This window comes from Scyliorhinus torazame, chromosome 13 (genome assembly GCF_047496885.1).
Source record: "Scyliorhinus torazame isolate Kashiwa2021f chromosome 13, sScyTor2.1, whole genome shotgun sequence".
Lineage (NCBI taxonomy): Eukaryota > Metazoa > Chordata > Chondrichthyes > Carcharhiniformes > Scyliorhinidae > Scyliorhinus > Scyliorhinus torazame.
Window position 1 is genome coordinate 208,240,459 of NC_092719.1, and position 18,003 is coordinate 208,258,461.

General features: G+C 47.1%; 1 long non-coding RNA gene across 1 annotated transcript; it reads left to right on the forward strand.

The window, feature by feature from the left end:
• The first annotated feature begins 745 nt into the window (after positions 1-745).
• On the forward strand, positions 746-17,663 carry LOC140388572 (uncharacterized). The gene is made up of 2 exons (XR_011934222.1): positions 746-882; positions 17,197-17,663. It is a non-coding gene; the product is annotated as an uncharacterized lncRNA (long non-coding RNA).
• The last annotated feature ends 340 nt before the right edge of the window (positions 17,664-18,003 follow it).

Below are 18,003 nucleotides of genomic sequence, written 5' to 3' on the forward strand. Positions count from 1 at the left end.
GGGTGAAAGAGGTTTAAACTGAGCAAAAGAAACCAAATGCTCCAAAACCTCAAATAGAAAGCCTGCGCAGGTCGGTCATTGGAGCAGATGGAGTGCTGGGGTTATTTTGACTGATTTTCCTTGGGGGGGGGTGGCGGGGGAGTGTCGGTGGGGTTACCCCTAGGTGGCAGAGGAGTGTCGGTGGGGTTACCCCTAAGTTTGGGTGCAAAAGTTATTTTCGAAAAATAAAAAATAAACTGCTGGGAGACATGTGACAATTGCATCATCACACACCAGTTCGAGAGGACAAAGAGAATGATTATAAGATTTTTTTTAAAAAAACAAACCAGGCTGCAATGATCTCCTGTAAAACTGAACTCCATTGGACATTGCCCCTTTAAAAGGTCAAAAGCGTGTTTCCCCTTTAAGGGCCCCAGTCAGTAACTTCCAAATACCAATTTGAATCCAGATCTCGATTTTTTTTTTTTTGCCCACTAAGTGTCAATCAAGGGCGGTGCAGGGGGCGGGGATCTTCTGGCACAACTGCTTTTTAGACTATGCTTTAATACCATAACTATGTTATGTATTTGGCAGAGAGTGTGTGAGTGTTTGTGTGTGAATAGAGCGAGTTAAACGCCTTTACACCCAATGATGACGGCAGTACAGTGAATTGAACCCAGTGATCATCGAGTGAGGAACTGATTCATATTTTCTACATTTAAACGGAGATCCCCCCCCCCCCCTCCTCCCTTCACCTCCCCCCCACCCCCCACTCAAACCTCCCACCAAACCTCCCTCTTCTCTTTCCCTCTCCCTTTACTTGGAGCTGCAGCGACCCTGCCTGCTTGTTGGCTGGGGTTAGTGGATTTTTTTTCAAACCTGTGCAAACTTAAGGACAAATCGGTGCGTTATTTAATTTGGTTGTGGTGGTAATTTTAATTTTTTGCAAAAGTAGAAAAATAAGGAAGTGGGAATTACTTTAAATCGGTGGTAGACCCAGAGCTTTGGCTGTGTGTTTGAAATGGGAGATGCAACTTATTACACCCGATGTAATCATAAACTGAGGTTTGTGTGTGTGTGTCACTTTTTGCAACTCCAATCAGCCAGGTCGATTTTTAGTCAATTTCAGTTTTAGGTCATGTCAGTCTGGTGAGCGTTTTCTTTCAAATGTGGCTTAATCTTTAAAAAGTAAAATCGTCACCAGAAATTTTTAAAAAGAAACGTTGCATTGTGATGGTGTTTGTTGTGAGTTGGATAGCTCGGTCTTGCAGCCCAAAGAGTGAATGAAACTTCCAAGTGCAAAATATTGAATGAAAAAGTAATATTTTGATCAGTTTGTCTTGGGGGAAATGTTGCTGGGTTCGCTGGCATCACCACTCGATAACTTTTATGGCTGTCTTTATGAATAATAACACAAGTAATGCATGCATGTAGAAATTCACTTGGGGAGATTTGCAATGTTGATTAAGGCAGATTCATGTCCCAAAGCTTCTTTTAGATGTATTATTCGAAACACATCTGCAATATGTTAATTACGAATATATAAATTACTACCATTTGCCCGAACTATTTTTCAAATCTTTTTATTAAAAAAAAAAGTTTTGAAAGTTTTTTTCCCCCGGGGAACTTTGTTTTTTTTTGGAGGGGGGGGGGGTTGAATGCTGATTCCTCCCACTTGCCCCCCCCCCCCCAAAAAAAAAAACCTTTGGCAAATGTATGGACCCTGACTAGACATGACTGTTTACATGTTTACCATGGATGTACACAGATGATTTTAGAGCGAGCGCTCAGCGTGGTTGTCAATCAATGTCATCTTTCCAGAGGTTTAAACTCTGCACGGTTCAGGGTGGCTGTCGCCTGCACAGAACGCTCGCCCCCTTCCTGCTCCAGAAGTTTTTCTTTTCGGAGTTTTAATTGCTGGTGGCGCGGAGTTTTGTGTGTGTGTGTTTTCACTGTGCCTTGGAGTTGGCTGCAGACTTGAGTCAAAACGAGCGGCACAGACGCCTGCACCAGACAGGGGCAGATTGATGCGTTTTAAAATCTTTGCATTTAATTTGCCAGTCGTGTTTATTTGCAAACCCGGCCGCGTGTGTTTGTTTGTGTGCATGTGTACTCACATATTTATTTAAAAGCTACTCCCGAATGGATATGTGTGTGTGTGTCTTAAATGCATGGCATTTTGCGTGCAGCCAATCAGAAAATTGCCACTTTACATTTGACTCAGCCGGAGGGAGGGAGGAGAGAGAGAATGACCAGTTTGCCAGCGTACAGCATTTCAGAACATCAATTCATTTTATGAAACGGAAATTCAGAGCCATTTGAGGCTAATTGAAGTCGAGCTGGTTAAAGTTTCCCTAAGAGGACAGTTGGAAGCGCATTTGGTTGCTGGGGAAATCAGAGGGTTTTTACAGGGCAGTCCTGGGTGACATGCATAGGTGGAGTAGTCACCTTGTCCAAACCCCCACCCCCCCTGCACATCTCCAAGATGTTGTTTCCCCCCCAAAAAAAAATCCCAACCTCCCCCAGAAAAAACAAAAACAAAAGCTGTGCCAACTGATGCTTTTAATTGAAAGCTCTGGTAGCTTGAATGCTTAGATGCCATGCCAAAGAGATCAAGGTTAATATCACCTTTAAAAGTGTCATTTCCCAGTCTGAGGTTGCGTGCATTTTGGTTGACTCATTTGCGAAGCTTGATCATCTCGGTTAACTCTCAAACCGAAAAAAAGTTTTTGTGAGTTGCCAACATCCAGCCAGCCAGCAATGCGGTCAGCAGAGAGAGATTCGTCACTCGGCCACCCTTGTTTTTGGGGACAGCTCTGATTTCCAAGAATCACACACATCAGTGGAAAATTGCCTCCCTCTTACTCACATCCTGGGCTGTGCAAAATAAAAACTTCTCCCGATCACCCCCCCCCCCCCCCCCCCCCCTAACCTGGCTAAACGCAAACTGCCTGGAATTCCCGTGGATTTGTTTCCCGTGGCATACTTGACATTCCAGAGGGTTCAATCCTGGGAGATGAGAGGTAGTCCTTTGTAAAAAGCACATCGCGATTAATTGATGGTAATCAAGCCTTTGTAATATTTAAAACCAATTCATGGACCCTTGAGCTAAGAATCGTTGCATTTCAAGGAAAGATAAACTTGTTTTGGTTTTGTGCAATGGCATAATTGCTTCATCGGAAACTTTAATGTGGATAAAGCGTTCTTCTGCTAATTCCAAAGTCCAGATTCGAGTTGCTGTTTAGTTTTCCTTCAGTTCTGGAATCAAGAGATCTGCGAACATTGCGGAAAAGAAAGAGAAACCTCGAATTGTGCTTACTTTATGAAGTTACCTGGCTAATTTGTGGATTGCATGCGGGGGAGGGGTGGGAAACAGTGTTATCCCACTGCAACACATTGACAGTAAGAATTATTAGCCTGGCAGTGGGATTTAATAGGGATCTTCTCTGAAGAATGCATCAAGTTCCTTCCCAACTTTTTGACTCGGTAGCACAGCGGTTAGCACTGTTGCTTCACCGCTCCAGGGTCCCAGGTTTGATTCCCGGCTTGGGTCACTATCTGTGCGGAGTCTGCACGTTCTCCCTGTGTCTGCATGTGTTTCCTCAGGGAGCTCCGGTTTCCTCCCACAAGTCCCGAAAGACGTGCTGTTAGGTAATTTGGACATTCTGAATTCTCCCTCTGTGTACCCGAACAGGCGCCGGAATGTGGTGACTAGAGGCTTTTCACTGTAACCACATTGCAGTGTTAATGTAAGCCTACGTGAAATTAAATGAAATGAAAATCGCTTATTGTCACACAAGTAGGCTTCATATGAAGTTACTGTGAAAAACCCCTAGTCGCCACATTCCGACGCCTGTTCGGGGAGGCTGCTACGGGAATTGAACCGTGCTGCTGGCCTGCCTTGGTCTGCTTTCAAAGCCAGCGATTTAGCCCTGTACTTGTGACAATAAAGACCATTAATATTATAAGTTTGTTTTCATCCAATGCCTAGAAACGCTCAGCTCTGTAGCATTTTGAATTGTCAGCATAGCAAAGTCCAGGTCCAATCAGCAGATCTGTTAACTTCAATAAAAGTAAAATACCGCGGATGCTGGCAATCTGAAATAAAAGTGGAAAATGCTGGATAAACCCAGCAGGGCAAGCAGCATCTGAAACAGAGTTAGCGTTTCGTGCCGAAATGACCCTTCTGCAGAACTGGAGTAGGGTCATATGGACTTGAAAAACCCACTCTCATCCATGAGCTGAGCAACACAGCAACACACCATCCAAGCTATTCAGAGACCAGGGCAGTGCAGTAGCACAAGTGGCTAGCACTGTGGCTTCACAGCACCAGGGTCCCAGGTTCGATTCCCCGCTGGGTCACTGTCCGCGCAGAGTCTGCACATTCTCCCCGTGTCAGCGTGGGTTTCCTCTGGGTGCTCCGGTTTCCTCCCACAGTCCAAAGACGTGCAGGTTAGGTGGATTGGCCATGCTAAATTGCCCTTAGTTTCCAAAAAGGTTAGGAGGGGTTATTGGGTTATGGGGATAGGGTGGAAGTGAGGGCTTAAGTGGATCGATGCAGACTCGATGGGCCGAATGACCTCCTTCTGCACTGTATGTTCTATGTAAGTACAGTCCATTAAAAAGTGCAGGAATTGGGAGCATTATACTAAATTTATGTCAAGCTACAAACAAAATGTACTGCTTTTGAAATGAATGTTTCACATTCCTGGTTCCGGGCCCAGTGTTCTCATTGTTTTTTTTTAACGTTGTATTTGATCATTCATAGAAATGAAGGGGTCTATTTAAAAGAGTAACATAAATCCCTACCGCCCGTGTTCCTGAGATGTGAGTACTTCAGTGGGCCCCAGCAGAAGGAGTAGTCACTTACACTTAGCTTCTCGTTGAACAGGGGAGAGAGTGTGCCGCTTCGCTTTGTGCGCCCAAATGCTTGCGCATACCGGCTCGCTATAATTGGTTGGGTCAAGCAATATGTTTGCAGTCTGCACTTCCGAAGGCTGAATTAAAGTTTTAACAAATAAAGTGCCACACTGCCAGTTAGCTGAAGTTACGCCTGACACCCGTTCGCTGAACAACTGTTGCATTGTCTGTGACGCTGGAGGAACAATAGCAACACAGTCGTGGGGTCAGGATTTCTCCCTCTGTGTCACAAAGGTTTCGTATGGGGGTGCGGGGACAGGGTTTCGGCCAATCATATCAACGCAATCTGGATGGAATCTACAGGAGCTAGTACAACGGATTGAAGAATTTTAAATGTCAAGAATTTGTGCCGAAATCCAGTTACGTTGGTGTTTACGGCGATCTTATTCAATTTCACTTTGCCCGAATCCAGTCAAGCGATATTTAATTTACAAAGAAACTGACCAGTGCACACCATTGGAACTGTTAACTGCCATAGGTTTTTTAAAATGTCATGTCTAGTGATTCTCAGGCGGAGGCCTAGGCATTTTAACTGAATTAAGAAACCGCACCAGGTTACCCCTCTTAAGTGCTTCAACAAATACTTTTTAAACCATCTATTACATTGCCTGATCATGTTGGTTTGGGGGAGATTTTACATTTGTGAATTTGCAGCTGATTCTGAGTGGCGTTGTGAAGCCAAACGTAACCTATTCAATTTCAAGCACATTTTGAGCACAATTTTGAGCGGGCCCAAAGCAGAAACTCTACCCCCAGATGTTTTTCCAGACTTAATTATCATTTTAAAAGCTTCAGGCGATTAAGGCTCAGGAAATCAGGATCAGACACTGGAGCAAGGGGCAGATGGGGGGTGGTGCGGGGGTGGGGGGGAGATGTGTTTTTCAGTCTTGTGAAAGCTGATTCAGAAACGTTGTTGAGGTAAGTTGAAAAGGGTTGGCCCATTGATTCGGCGACATGGGGAGGTCTGTGTGGAAATAGAAAACCTGCATCGTAGCTGAGGTGCAGTTTCCACAATCCGAAATTCCTTGGTGGATCTTGAACCCAATACTGAGAATTCGGAAATAAAGACAGAAATTTCTGGATCAACTCAGCTGGTCTGACAGTGGAAAGAGACACAGAGTTAACGTTTAGAGTCTGTATGACTTCTTCAGAACTGGAAAGGGATAGAAATGTGATGAACTATATGCTGGGGGGGTGGGTGGTGGTGTGGATGAGGGTGGAAGATTGCAAAGACGGTGATAGTTCGGCCCCATGCTCCTTTCCAAGCATCCAATTTCTGTTTTAATTTGCGAATTCTCAATATTGGGTCTCAACAAGGAATTTTGGGTTCTGGACTCGGCTACGCTGCACATTTTTCGATTTCCACCCAAACATCGCCATGTCCCGAAGCAGCGGACCAACCCTGTTCAAACATTTCAACTTACCTCAACAAAACTTTTGAATCTGCTTCCGTAAGACTAAAAAGCACTTCTTCCTGAGCCCCCCTCCCCACCTGCCCCTTGCTCCAGTGACTGAGGCTGATTTCCTGTGCGTTAATCGCCTAAAGGACGTCAACCTGATTCCAGGTTCTCGGCCCCAAGTTAATTCCAAATGTTGATCACTCTCTCTATTATAATAATCTTTATTGTCACAAGCAGGCTTACATTAACACTGCAATGAAGTTACTGTGAACCCTAGTCGCCACACTCCGGCGCCTGTTCGGGTACACAGAGGGAGAATTCAAAAATGTCCAGTTCACCTAACAGCACGTCTTTCGGGACTTGTGGGAGGAAACCGGAGCACCCGGAGGAAACCCACGCAGACACGGGGGAGAACATGCAGACTCCGCACAGACAGTGACCCAAGCCGGGAATAAAACCTGGGACCTTGGAGCTGTGAAGCAACAGTGCGACACACAGTGCTACCGAGCCGCCTACGAAGATGCCCCTCCTGGTATAGGCCCTACCTTTTACTGGTTTGAACCTGGGTTCCCTCAACCAATTGTAACAAACACAAAATACTGCAGATGCTGGAGATCCAGAGAATGATGAGGCTCGGCATCTGTGTAACGAGAAAGACTGTTAACGTTTTGAGGTCAATACAACTCTTCTTTCCTACCCTTACCGTTTAATGGGGCGTATCACCTGCAACAAAAGATGTAAGAGTGATAATAGGTCACGTGATGAAATGAAAGAGGACAGATGAATGGACAGATGCGTAACGCTACACACAAAGAGTGAACGAACTACAAAAGATATAAGTGTGAGGTGGTACCTTTTGGTCGGAAGAGTGGGGAGGGCGGACACTCCTTGGGAAAGAAGTAGGAGGAGCAGTGAGATCAGGGAATGCAGAGTAGATACACATCGTTAGGAGAATAAGACTATTTAACAGAAATATAAAACACTAGGGGTCATTTCCAGAATAGAACTGAAAAGCGGAAGCATCTTGTTACACTTGTACATAACCCTGGTGAGACCACACTTGGAGAACTATGAACAACAGCTCAGATCCCCATATAAAAATAATAACGAGACAGTGGGGAAGGTACAAAAAGGATTTACGAGGATGATACTGAACTCTTGAGGTTATACTATCGGAGAAGATTGAGCAAGCTGTGGTTCTTTCTAGATGTGAAAAAGCTGATAGGTGACGTGATGGAGATTTTAAAAACATTTTCAAAGGGTTTGGTCGGGTCAGCATAGAATCGATGATTCCATTTGAGGGGCGGAGGAGGGGTGGTGGGGGGGGGCGGAGGAGGGGTGGTGGGGGGGCGGAAGAGGGGTGGTGGGGGGGCGGATGTGAGGTGGGGGGCGGAAGAGGGAGGGGGGTGGGGGGATGGAAGGGGGAGGGGGGTGGGGGGATGGAAGGGGGAGGGGGGTGGGGCGGCGGAAGAGGGATGGGGGGGGCAGAGGGGGTGGTGGGAGTGGACCAGAACTAACTAGTGTCCATAAATGTAAGGTAGGTGCTAATAAATCCAATAGCTAACTCAGACGAAACCTCTTTATGCAGAGAATAATTGGAATGTGCAATTCACTAACACAAGGGATCGGTGAAGATTTGGCAGAGAGGCTAGAACCTTAAGGGGAAGCAAGCACATGAGAGAGAAAGAAATGGATAGATATATTAATGCCGTTAGATGAAGAAGGGTCGGAGGAGGCTCATGTGGGGCATAAACGCTGACATGGGTCTGGGTGGCACAGTGGCGCACTGCTGCCTCACGGCACTGAGGACCCGGGTTCGACAAGGGGCTGTTTAGCACAGGGCTAAATCGCTGGCTTTGAAAGCAGACCAAGGCAGGCCAGCAACACGGTTCAATTCCCGTAACAGCCTCCCCGAACAGGAATGTGGCGACTAGGGGCTTTTCACAGTAACTTCATTGAAGCCTACTTGTGACAATAAGCGATTTTCATTTCATTCATTTCATTTCATCCCGGCCCCGGGTCACTGTCCATGTGAGATTTGCGCATTCTCCATGTGTCTGCGTGGGTCTCACCCCCGCAACCCAAAGATGTGCAGGGTAGGTGGGTTGGCCATGCTAAATTGCCCCTAAATTGGAAAAATATATATATATATTTTTTTAAAACACTGATATGGACCTGTTAGATCTAAAGGTCTGTTTATGAGCTGTTAACACCATGCAAGAGTGCTGACTGTTGGGACCATTAGTCATTTTAAAGTATAGACACTTGGAGAACAGTTGAGGGAATTGGATGGTGAACTGTTTTTGGTATCGACCAGATGGTGTTTTCAGGTCCTGAGCACCGTGATGTTCCTTTAACTTTCAACAGTCCACCATTTTCAACAGTCCACCATTTTGAATCCTATCACCATGGTAACCGTTTACGCCCGACGAGCAGTCACTTGTGCTTGACATGGCGAAACATCTCCTCGTCATGAGTTTGAGAAGGACAACAGGGATGAAGTTAAAAGGAAATGGTTCATCAGAGGCTTACGATTCGGAATTCAGAGAAAGCTGACGTAACCAAGGTTCCCAAATTACGGCACCTGAAGCAGCGATGAGCTGCAGGTCTGCCGCTAAAGTTTTAGTTATGACGTTTTTGAAGCATTTTACTCAGGAGATTGCGAGCCTGCTAGCGTGCAATTCTTTCACATTAAAGTGGAATTGGCAAGTACAGAAACCGAAAACCCTGGCTTTTGGGTCCAGCAAATGTAAGCATTTATTGAAAGACATTATTGACGATGGTGTGATCACCCGGCAGCGTTGCGACTATCCTTTTCTATATCTTTCAGGGGCGGCACATTGGTTAGTGCTGCTACTTCGCAGCACCAGGGAGTCGGGTTCATTTCCAGCCTTTGGGTCACTGTCTGTGCGGAGTCTGCACGTTCTCCCCGTGCCTGCGTGGGTTTCCTCCGGGTGCTCCGGTTTCCTCCCACTGTCCAAAGATGTGCAGGTTAGGTGGATTGGCCATGCTAAAAAAATTGCCCCTTCGTATCCAGAAGGTTAGGTGAGGTTACTGGTTTGTGTTGATAGGGTGGATGGTGGGGGCCTAGACAGGGTGCTCCTTCAGAGGGTCAGTGTAGACTTGATGGGCCCAAATGACCTCCATCTCCACTGTAGAGGTCTTCTTACATTTTTCCCTTTCATCGTCATTTTCTTCAACCTGAAATATTTCCAACGCCGTATCTTTTCTGAGAGTACAATGACTAAAACCGGACACCGTATGGGACATTGTTATCATTACTGGGTTCTGTGGCAGCATTGCTTCCATCTGTTTGATGCTCTGTTTGTCTTTGCCGTGAAATTAGTCCAGCCAGAACAACTGAATCTATTTTCTATTGTACCATCCCCAGTTATTTCGAATATGGAGCACAGAACCAGGCCATGTGGCCTGGATTAAGAAGTTCCTCCAGAACTCCCTGTCGGACTTATTCATGACAAACGTATATTTATGAGGTCTTGTGGTGCAGTGGGTTGTGTCCCTACCTCTGAAGCAGAAGCTCTGGGTTCGAGTCCCACCCCAGGACGTGATGGCCAAGGTGGGTGCAAAACAGGATGGGTGCATCAACTTGATAATCCTTCCTCACCAACCATTGGCTGGTGGTAAGAGCAGGAGAGGCTCCTGGTCAAACACGCTAGACGTGGAGCGGCGCCCCTCAAACGATAATCCCCTGGCGACAGACTAGGGACCTGTTCTGGGAATTATTAGCTGTGGAAACAAGGCAAAAGTCTGCCTTAGTGCATTACTCGGCGCGGGAAAGAGAATTGGAATGGTATCTTATATTTATGGCCTCCAGTTTTAATCTTTCCAATAAGTGGAAACACCTCTACATCGATTCGATTAAATGCATTCATAATCTTAAATACCTCCTATAAATCTTCTCTTTTTTTTTAGAAAAATGAGCCTCACCCGATTCATTCGTTCCTGATAAGTAAAGCTTCTCACTTCTAATGTCATTCCACTAAATGATTTTTGCACCTAAACATTTTTAAACACCACAGCAGCAACAACGTGACTTCATGTATGGTCTTTGTAGAATTGTAGAATGGCCCCAGCAGAGAACGAGGCCATTCAGCCCAGCACATTCGTGATGGCTCGCTGCGAGAGCTTCTTCACTAGTCCCACTCCCTTACCGTCTCCCTACAGCCCTTTTCCCATCGGGTGCTTATCCAATTCTCTTTTGAAATCCATGATTGAATCTGCCTCATCCACACCCCAAGGCGCATTCCAGAACCCAAACCACTCGCCATGTTTAAAAAGAAAGATTTCCGCATGTTGCCATTCGTTCTTTTGCCAATCACCTTATCGCTATCTTCTAGTCTGTGACTTTCTACCAATGGGAACCGCTTCCCGCTTTCAACCCGTAATGTTTTTGAACATCGCTACCAAATCACCTCTCAATCTTCTCTTCTTTTTAAAAAAAAAAAATTTTTTAATTCTCCTTTTTCACATTTTCTCCCACATTTACACCCATCAACAATAAACAATAATCAACAAGATATGTCAGTCCCCATAATAACAACGATCCCATCCTCCCACCGACCCTCAAACCTCAGCCCACATGTTTACAGAAACAAATGACAAAAAGGAATCAGGGATTACCCGTAGTCACCCTTAATCTACACAGCCCCCCTCCCCCCCCACCCCCCCCCCCCCCACCCCCACCTCCCCAACTAATGTTCGATGTTATCCAGTTCTTGAAAGTGCATAATAAATAGTGCCCATGACTTGTAGAACCCCTCCGAGCTTCCCCTCAGTTCAAACTTAACCTTCTCAAGGGTCAAGTATTCCAACAGGTCCCCCCGCCACGCCAGGGCACTGGGTGGAGAGGCTGCTCTCCATCCCAGCAGGATCCGCCTTCGGGCGATCAACGAGGCGAAGGCTATGATATCTGCCTCCGCTCCCGTTTCCAACCCTGGCTGGTCCGACACCCCGAATATGGCCTCCTGGGGACCCGGGTCCAGTTTCACACGCACCACCTTGGAAATTACCCTAAACACCTCCTTCCAGTACTCCCCTAGATTTGGACAGGACCAAAACATATGAACGTGATTCGCGCCCCCCCCCCCCCGCAACGTTCACACACATCCTCTACTCCTTCAAAAAAGCGGCTCATCCTCGCCCTCGTGAGGTGTGCTCTGTATACCACCTTCAGCTGGATCAGCCCCAACCTCGCACATGAGGTGGAGGCATTCACTCTCCGGCGCACCTCACACCAGAACCCCTCCTCTATAACCTCTCCCAGCTCTTCCTCCCACTTTGCTTTGATCCCTTCCAGTGGTGCCTTACCCTCTTCCAGAATAGCTCCGTACACCGCTGACACTACCCCCTTCTCCAGTCCCCTTGTCGTCAGCACCTCCTCCAGCAATGTGGAGGCCGGTTCCTCTGGGAAGCTCTGTATCTCCTTCCTGGCAAAATCCCGAACCTGCATGTACCTAAACACTTCTCCCTGCTCCAGCCCATACTTCGCTTCCAGCTCCTTCAATCCTGCAAACCGACCCCGAAGAAACAAATCTTTTAGTGTCAATCTCCTCTTCTTTAAGGAGAATCATCCAGTTCCCCATCGCTGAAACCATTCTCGGAAATCGTTTTTGCATCCTCCCCATTGACTTCATATCCTTCCGCCGTTGCTCCAGTTGAGGACAAACCAATGCTGTATAAAGTTTCACCATGGCTTGGAACTTGCTTCTGTGCTCCACCTACCTTGATGAAGCCCAGGGTTCCACTTGCCTTCTCAACCTACCCTGTCAGCCTCAGCAATGTGTGCATCGCACCCTCCAGGCCCCTCTGCATCCGCGCCCACTTTTCATCTGTACCCTTTGTCCAACCATTTATCCAACCAAAATATTACCCCTTCACATTCACCTCCATTCAATTCCATCTGCCACATGTCCATACACTCCTTGACTTAAGTTCTCTTGAAGTCTTTCACCATCTTTCCTCACAATTCCCAATACGTCTAGGTTTTATGCCACCTGCAAATTTTACAATTCACCTATTAATATCTTTTGAAATCCTCTGAGCTGACCGACATCCCAGGAAATACAAACCTAGTTTACATAATCTCTTTTATAAAGTCATCTTTGGAGCCCTTCGTTTTAAGGCCAAGATATGCTTTCTAAGCCACCAAACCTTTAGTAAAGAGTAAGGAAAACTAATGTACATTGACTAATTCAGTAAGTTATATTAAATGCTCTCCTGTTGGTTCACTGCAAGTTTAAATGATCAGTGTCGTTTCTCTTCCCACACCTAGTGGTGTACAAGGCAGACTTCCGTCTGGTCCCATGATTAGGTTTTTCCTGGAAGAGGTCACTAGTCTGTCAGCAGAGGCTTCCGGCTCAAGGGGTGCCGCTCCCACTCTGCTTCTAGCGTTGTTGACTAGAAGCTGCTCCCACTCTTACTGCCCGCCATGGGCATGTATTGGAAAGATTTTGCAGGTTGATACTCAACCTGTGTGCCCGCGTTGCACAGTGCAGAAGGAGGCCATTCGGCCCATCGAGTCTGCACCGACCCACATTAAGCCCTCACTGCCACCCTATCCCTGTAACCCAATAACCCCTCCTAACCTTTTTGGACACGAAGGGCAATTTATCAAGGCCAATCCACCTAACCTGCGCGTCTTTGGACTGTGGGAGGAAACCGGAGCACCCGGAGGAAACCCACGCACACACGGGAGATGTGCCGACTCCACACAGACAATGACTCAGCGGGGAATCGAACCTGGGACCCTGGCGCTGTGAAGCCACGGTGCTATCCACATGTGCTGCCCTGAATTGCGAAGGTTGCAAATGCACCTTCTTTGGCATCACATCCTGGGGTGGGACCCAAACCCAGAACTTCTGGCTCAAGAGGCGACCCACTACCCCACAGGACCACCTCGAATAATCAATGATAGCCAGATATAATGGTGCTCCAACTCAAACTCCCTTTCACATAAGTAATGGATTGTAACGATCTCTGTCATATTGGATTGGATTGGTTTATTGTCACGTGTACCAAGGTACAGTGAAAAGTATTGTTCTGCGTGCAGCTCAAACAGATCATTCCATACATGAAAGAAAATACATAATAGGGCAAACATAAAATATACAATGTGAATACATAGACCCAGGCATCGGGTGAAGATGTGTGGAGACCAGATCAGTCCATAAGAAGGTCGTTTAGGAGTCTGGTAATAGCAGGGAAGGAGCTGTTTCTTAATCTGTTTGTGCGTGTTCTAAGACTTTTGTATCTCCTGCCCGATGAAAGATGTTGGAAGAGTGAGTAAGCCGGGTGGGAGGGGTCTTTGATTATGCTGCCTGCTTTCCCCAGGCAGCGGGAGGTGTAGATGGAGTCAATGGATGGGCGGCAGGTTCGTGTGATAGACTGGGCTGTGTTCACGACTCTCTGCAGTTTCTTCTGGTCTTGTTCTGAGCAGTTGCCATACCAGGCTGTGATGCAGCCAGATAGGATGCTTTTCTATGGTGCATCTGTAAAAATTGGCAAGAGTCGATGTGGACATGCCAAATTTCCTTAGCTTCCTGAGGGAGTATAGACGCTGTTGTGCTTTCTTGGTCATAGCGTCAACGTGGATGGACCAGGACAGATTTGTGGTGATGTGCACACCTAGGAATTTGAAGTTGTCAGTGACCTCCACCTCGGCCCCGAGGATACAGACAGGGGTGTGTACAATTAAGCAATACCGGAAGTAAGAGGAAATAAGCAGTTCCGGAATACACAATCACCAAACACATCCTGAAGATCGGGGATTGGGAAAATACCAAGACCACAATCACTGCAAAACATAGTTAGTCTGATGCCACTAAATATCTGGGGAAGAGAATTTTGTAAAGTCTAGTTCCTGATCGATAGATACCTATTTACAGAACATCTACAGACTTTGTTACTCGTTTTTCACATTGGCAGTTGCTATAGACGGAGGCCTCTGTGATTAGCTGATTGCCAGATGCCTGTTTAAAGTAGATTTTCTAAAATTAAATTAAGTACATTTAAAATCATTCCAATTCAATATTGGGAAGACTGAGCCATTGGTTTTGGTCCCAAACTCCACTCCTCACTATTGGCTCCATCTCTCTCCATGGCAATAGGCAGAGGTTAAGCCAGTCTCGTTACAACTTTGGTATTACATTCGAGTCTTTCATTTGATCCTAAGCTACCAACCTTAGGCTGGATTCTCCAAAAATGGGGCTATGTCCCCATGCCGGCGTGAAAACGCTGGCGTTTCGCTCCCCAGTTTCCTGCAAAAAATAAAGAGCTATTCTCTTAGCTGCAGGGGGCTAGCAGGGATCCGGGGAGCTTCACGCAGCTTTGGCTGCGGATACGGGCCCCCGCACTTCCAGTTCCGAGTCCGCGCATGTGCTTGGCGGCGGCCTCCGGACTCGGACCGCGGGCCATCACCAAGCAACAAGGTCCCCCCGATTGGCCGCGCGCCCCTGCATCGGACCGGCCCAATCACTGCCCCCCCCCCCCCCCCCCGTGCTGGATCCTCCCCGCGCTTCCACCAGGGCGGCCGTGGACTGAGTTATGGTTAGAACCACGCCATTGGGAAATTGGCCGGTCAGGATCGGAACATTGCTGGCAAGGCCTCTGGCAATGGCATCCCAGCCGCGTGCTGTGTTTGACGGACGAGCGATTCTCCCGGAGCGGCGCCGGTCGCGATCTGGCCAGGAACGTCGATTCCCGCCCCCGCGCCAAACGCGATTTCGGCGCGAGGCTGCGGAGAATCCAGTCCATTATTTTCACACCACCACTAAGATCATAACGTTACCTGACTTCTCCCCAGTCACAACTCATCTGCGGCCGGAACCCTTTTTACCTTCATTACCTTGAGACTCGACTATTCCAATGCACTCCTGGCTGGTCACCCACCTTTCTTCCCATAAGCTTGAGGACATCCAAATCTCAGCTACCCATGTCCCAAATCGCACTATTTTCCGTCTCACCCTGTGCTCGCTGTGTGACATTGGCTCCCAGTCAAGCAATGGCATGAACTTAGAATTCCCATCCTTGTTGTGAAATCCCTCCAAAACCTTGTCCCTCCCGATCTCTATAGCTGCTCCAGACCCACAACACAGCCACGCCCCCATTCCCCGCCACCTGAGTTATCTGCACTCCATAGAGAACCACAGAAGCGCGACAGTGAAGAAGGAGGCCATTCGGCCCATCGAGTTTGGACCAACCCTCTGAAAGAGCACTCGACCTCAGCCCTCTTCCCACTTAAACTGCACATCCCTGGACACTAAGGGGCAATTTTATCATGGCATTTTAACCTGCACACCTTTGGACTGTGGGAGGAAACCGGAGCACTGAGAGAAAACCCACGCAGACACGGGAAGAATGTGCAAACTCCACACAGACAGCCATCCGAGGCCAGAATCGAACCCATGTCCCTGGCGCTGTGAGGCAGCAGTGCTAGCCATGGCCCCATCAAGTCACCCCTGTTTTCTTTTCAAAATTACTTTCTGTATCTGCATAACTTTGTTATGTGAAGATCCATCTGAACCACAGGGCATTCTGTAGTCTCTCTGTTTAAGGTGTTTTGATTTTCTGTTCATTCTGTATAATCTCATACTTTCCCACAGTATACCCCATCCGCCATTTTCTGCTAATTCCCTCTAAATCTGGCCCCTTGTGCGTTCCCAGTTATAATTGGCCCAAACTCTAGAATTTCCTCACTAAATCTCTGTACCTCTCTAAATCATCTAATTCATCCTTTAAGGTATTCCTTAAAAATCCACCTCGTTAACCAAACTTTTTGTCATCTAACCTAATATTTCCCTTTGACGTTTGAAAATGAAATGAAAATCGCTTATTGTCACAAGTAGGCTTCAATGAAGTTACTGTGAAAAGCCCCTAGTCACCACATTCCGGCGCCTGTTCGGGGAGGCTGGTACGGGAATTGAACCGTGCTGCTGGCCTGCCTTGGTCTGCTTTAAAAGCCAGCGATTTAGCCCAGTGTGCTAAACCAGCCCCTTGTGCTAAACCAGCCCCTTTAAGGGGCATCTTGACAAATTCATGAATAGGATGGGAATAGAGGGATACGGACCCCGGAAGTACAGAAGATTTTAGTATAGACGGGCAGCATGGTCGGCACAAACTTGGAGGGCCGAAGGGCCTGTTCCTGTGCTGTACTTTTCTTTGTTCTTTGTTTGTTATGTGACTCATGTCATACTTCACTTTGGAATGCTCCCATGAAGAGCCTTGAGATCAATCCCGGTCCCAGGTCACTGTCCGTGTGGAGTTTGGACATTCTCCCCGTGTCTGCGTGGGTCACGCCCCCCACAACTCAAAGATGTGCAGGGTAGGTGGATTGGCCACGCTAAACTGCCCCATAATTGGAAAACAAATGGGTACTCTAAATTTAAAAAAAAACAGGCGACAAGGTAGCGCAGTGGTTAGCACTGCTGCATCATGACGCCGAGGACCCGGGCTCGATCCCGGCCCCGGGTCACTTTCTGCTTTGAGTTTGCACATTCTCCCCGTGTCTGCGTGGGTCTCGTCTCCACAACCCAAAGATGTGCAGGGTCGGTGGATTGGCCACGCTAAATTGCCCGCTAATTGAAAAGAAATTGGGTACTCCTATTTTAAAAAAAAAGAAAAGCCTTGAGACGTTTCAGCATGTTAAAAACACCAACATAAATAGTTATTGCCCATTTTTAAGATTTTGAAGACAATTCCCCTTATTGGATTGTATTTGCTTATTGTCACGTGTACCGAGGTACAGTGAAAAGTATTTTGAAAAGCATTTTCCTCTGCTGGCTAAGTTTTAAATAACCCAGATACAGTTTGCCGAATTAAGTTAAAAATCATGGATTTTGGGAGCTGCGGTGATGTTTAATACTGCGTTGATTTACTTTAGGAAGTGAATCCCAAAACGTAGGGTCTCGACAGCTGAACGCATGGCCCTCAATGGCGGGACTAAGGACGCCAGGAACGCGCAAGAGGCCAGAGTTGGAGGGACACAGAGGGATGGAGGGCTTGCGGCAATTCCAGAGAGACAAGGCTGTGAAGGGTTGCTGAACACTGGGATGAGAATCTTACAGTTGACCCGAAGCCAGCGTCGTTGAGCGAGCATGAGGGTGAAGGGGACATTGATACAAGTTAGAATGCAAACAGCAGAGTTCAGGGTTGCAGAGTGTGGAAGCTGAGAGGCTGGCCAGGGAAGGATCAGAATAATGGAGTCTAGAAGCAACAGATGCATTTATACGCTCAGTATCTGTGGTGTCTGACTGATCTTTCCAACACTCTGCGTTTTCTCATGCATCTAAGTGTATCTGTAAATTGAAATGTTCTGTTTATTAAACACCTAAGTGATGTTTTAACCAATTCAGTTTGGGTCTCCTATAACCCCTGGAGGAGCTTTACTGCTCACTTACATTATCTGCTCTCAACTATCTAGTTAACATACAAATTAGGATCAGGAGCAGGCCACTCGGCCCCTCGAGCCTGCTCCGCCATTCAATAAAATCATGGCTGATCTGATTCTAATCTCAGCCCCACATTCCTGCCGACCCCCGATAACCTCTCACCCCCCTTCATAGAATCCCTACAGTATACAAGGAGGCCATTCGGCCATCGAGCCTGCATCGACCTTTGGAAAGTACATCCTACCTAGGTCCACGCCCGCACCTCCACCCTATCCCCATAACCCAGTAACCCTACCTAA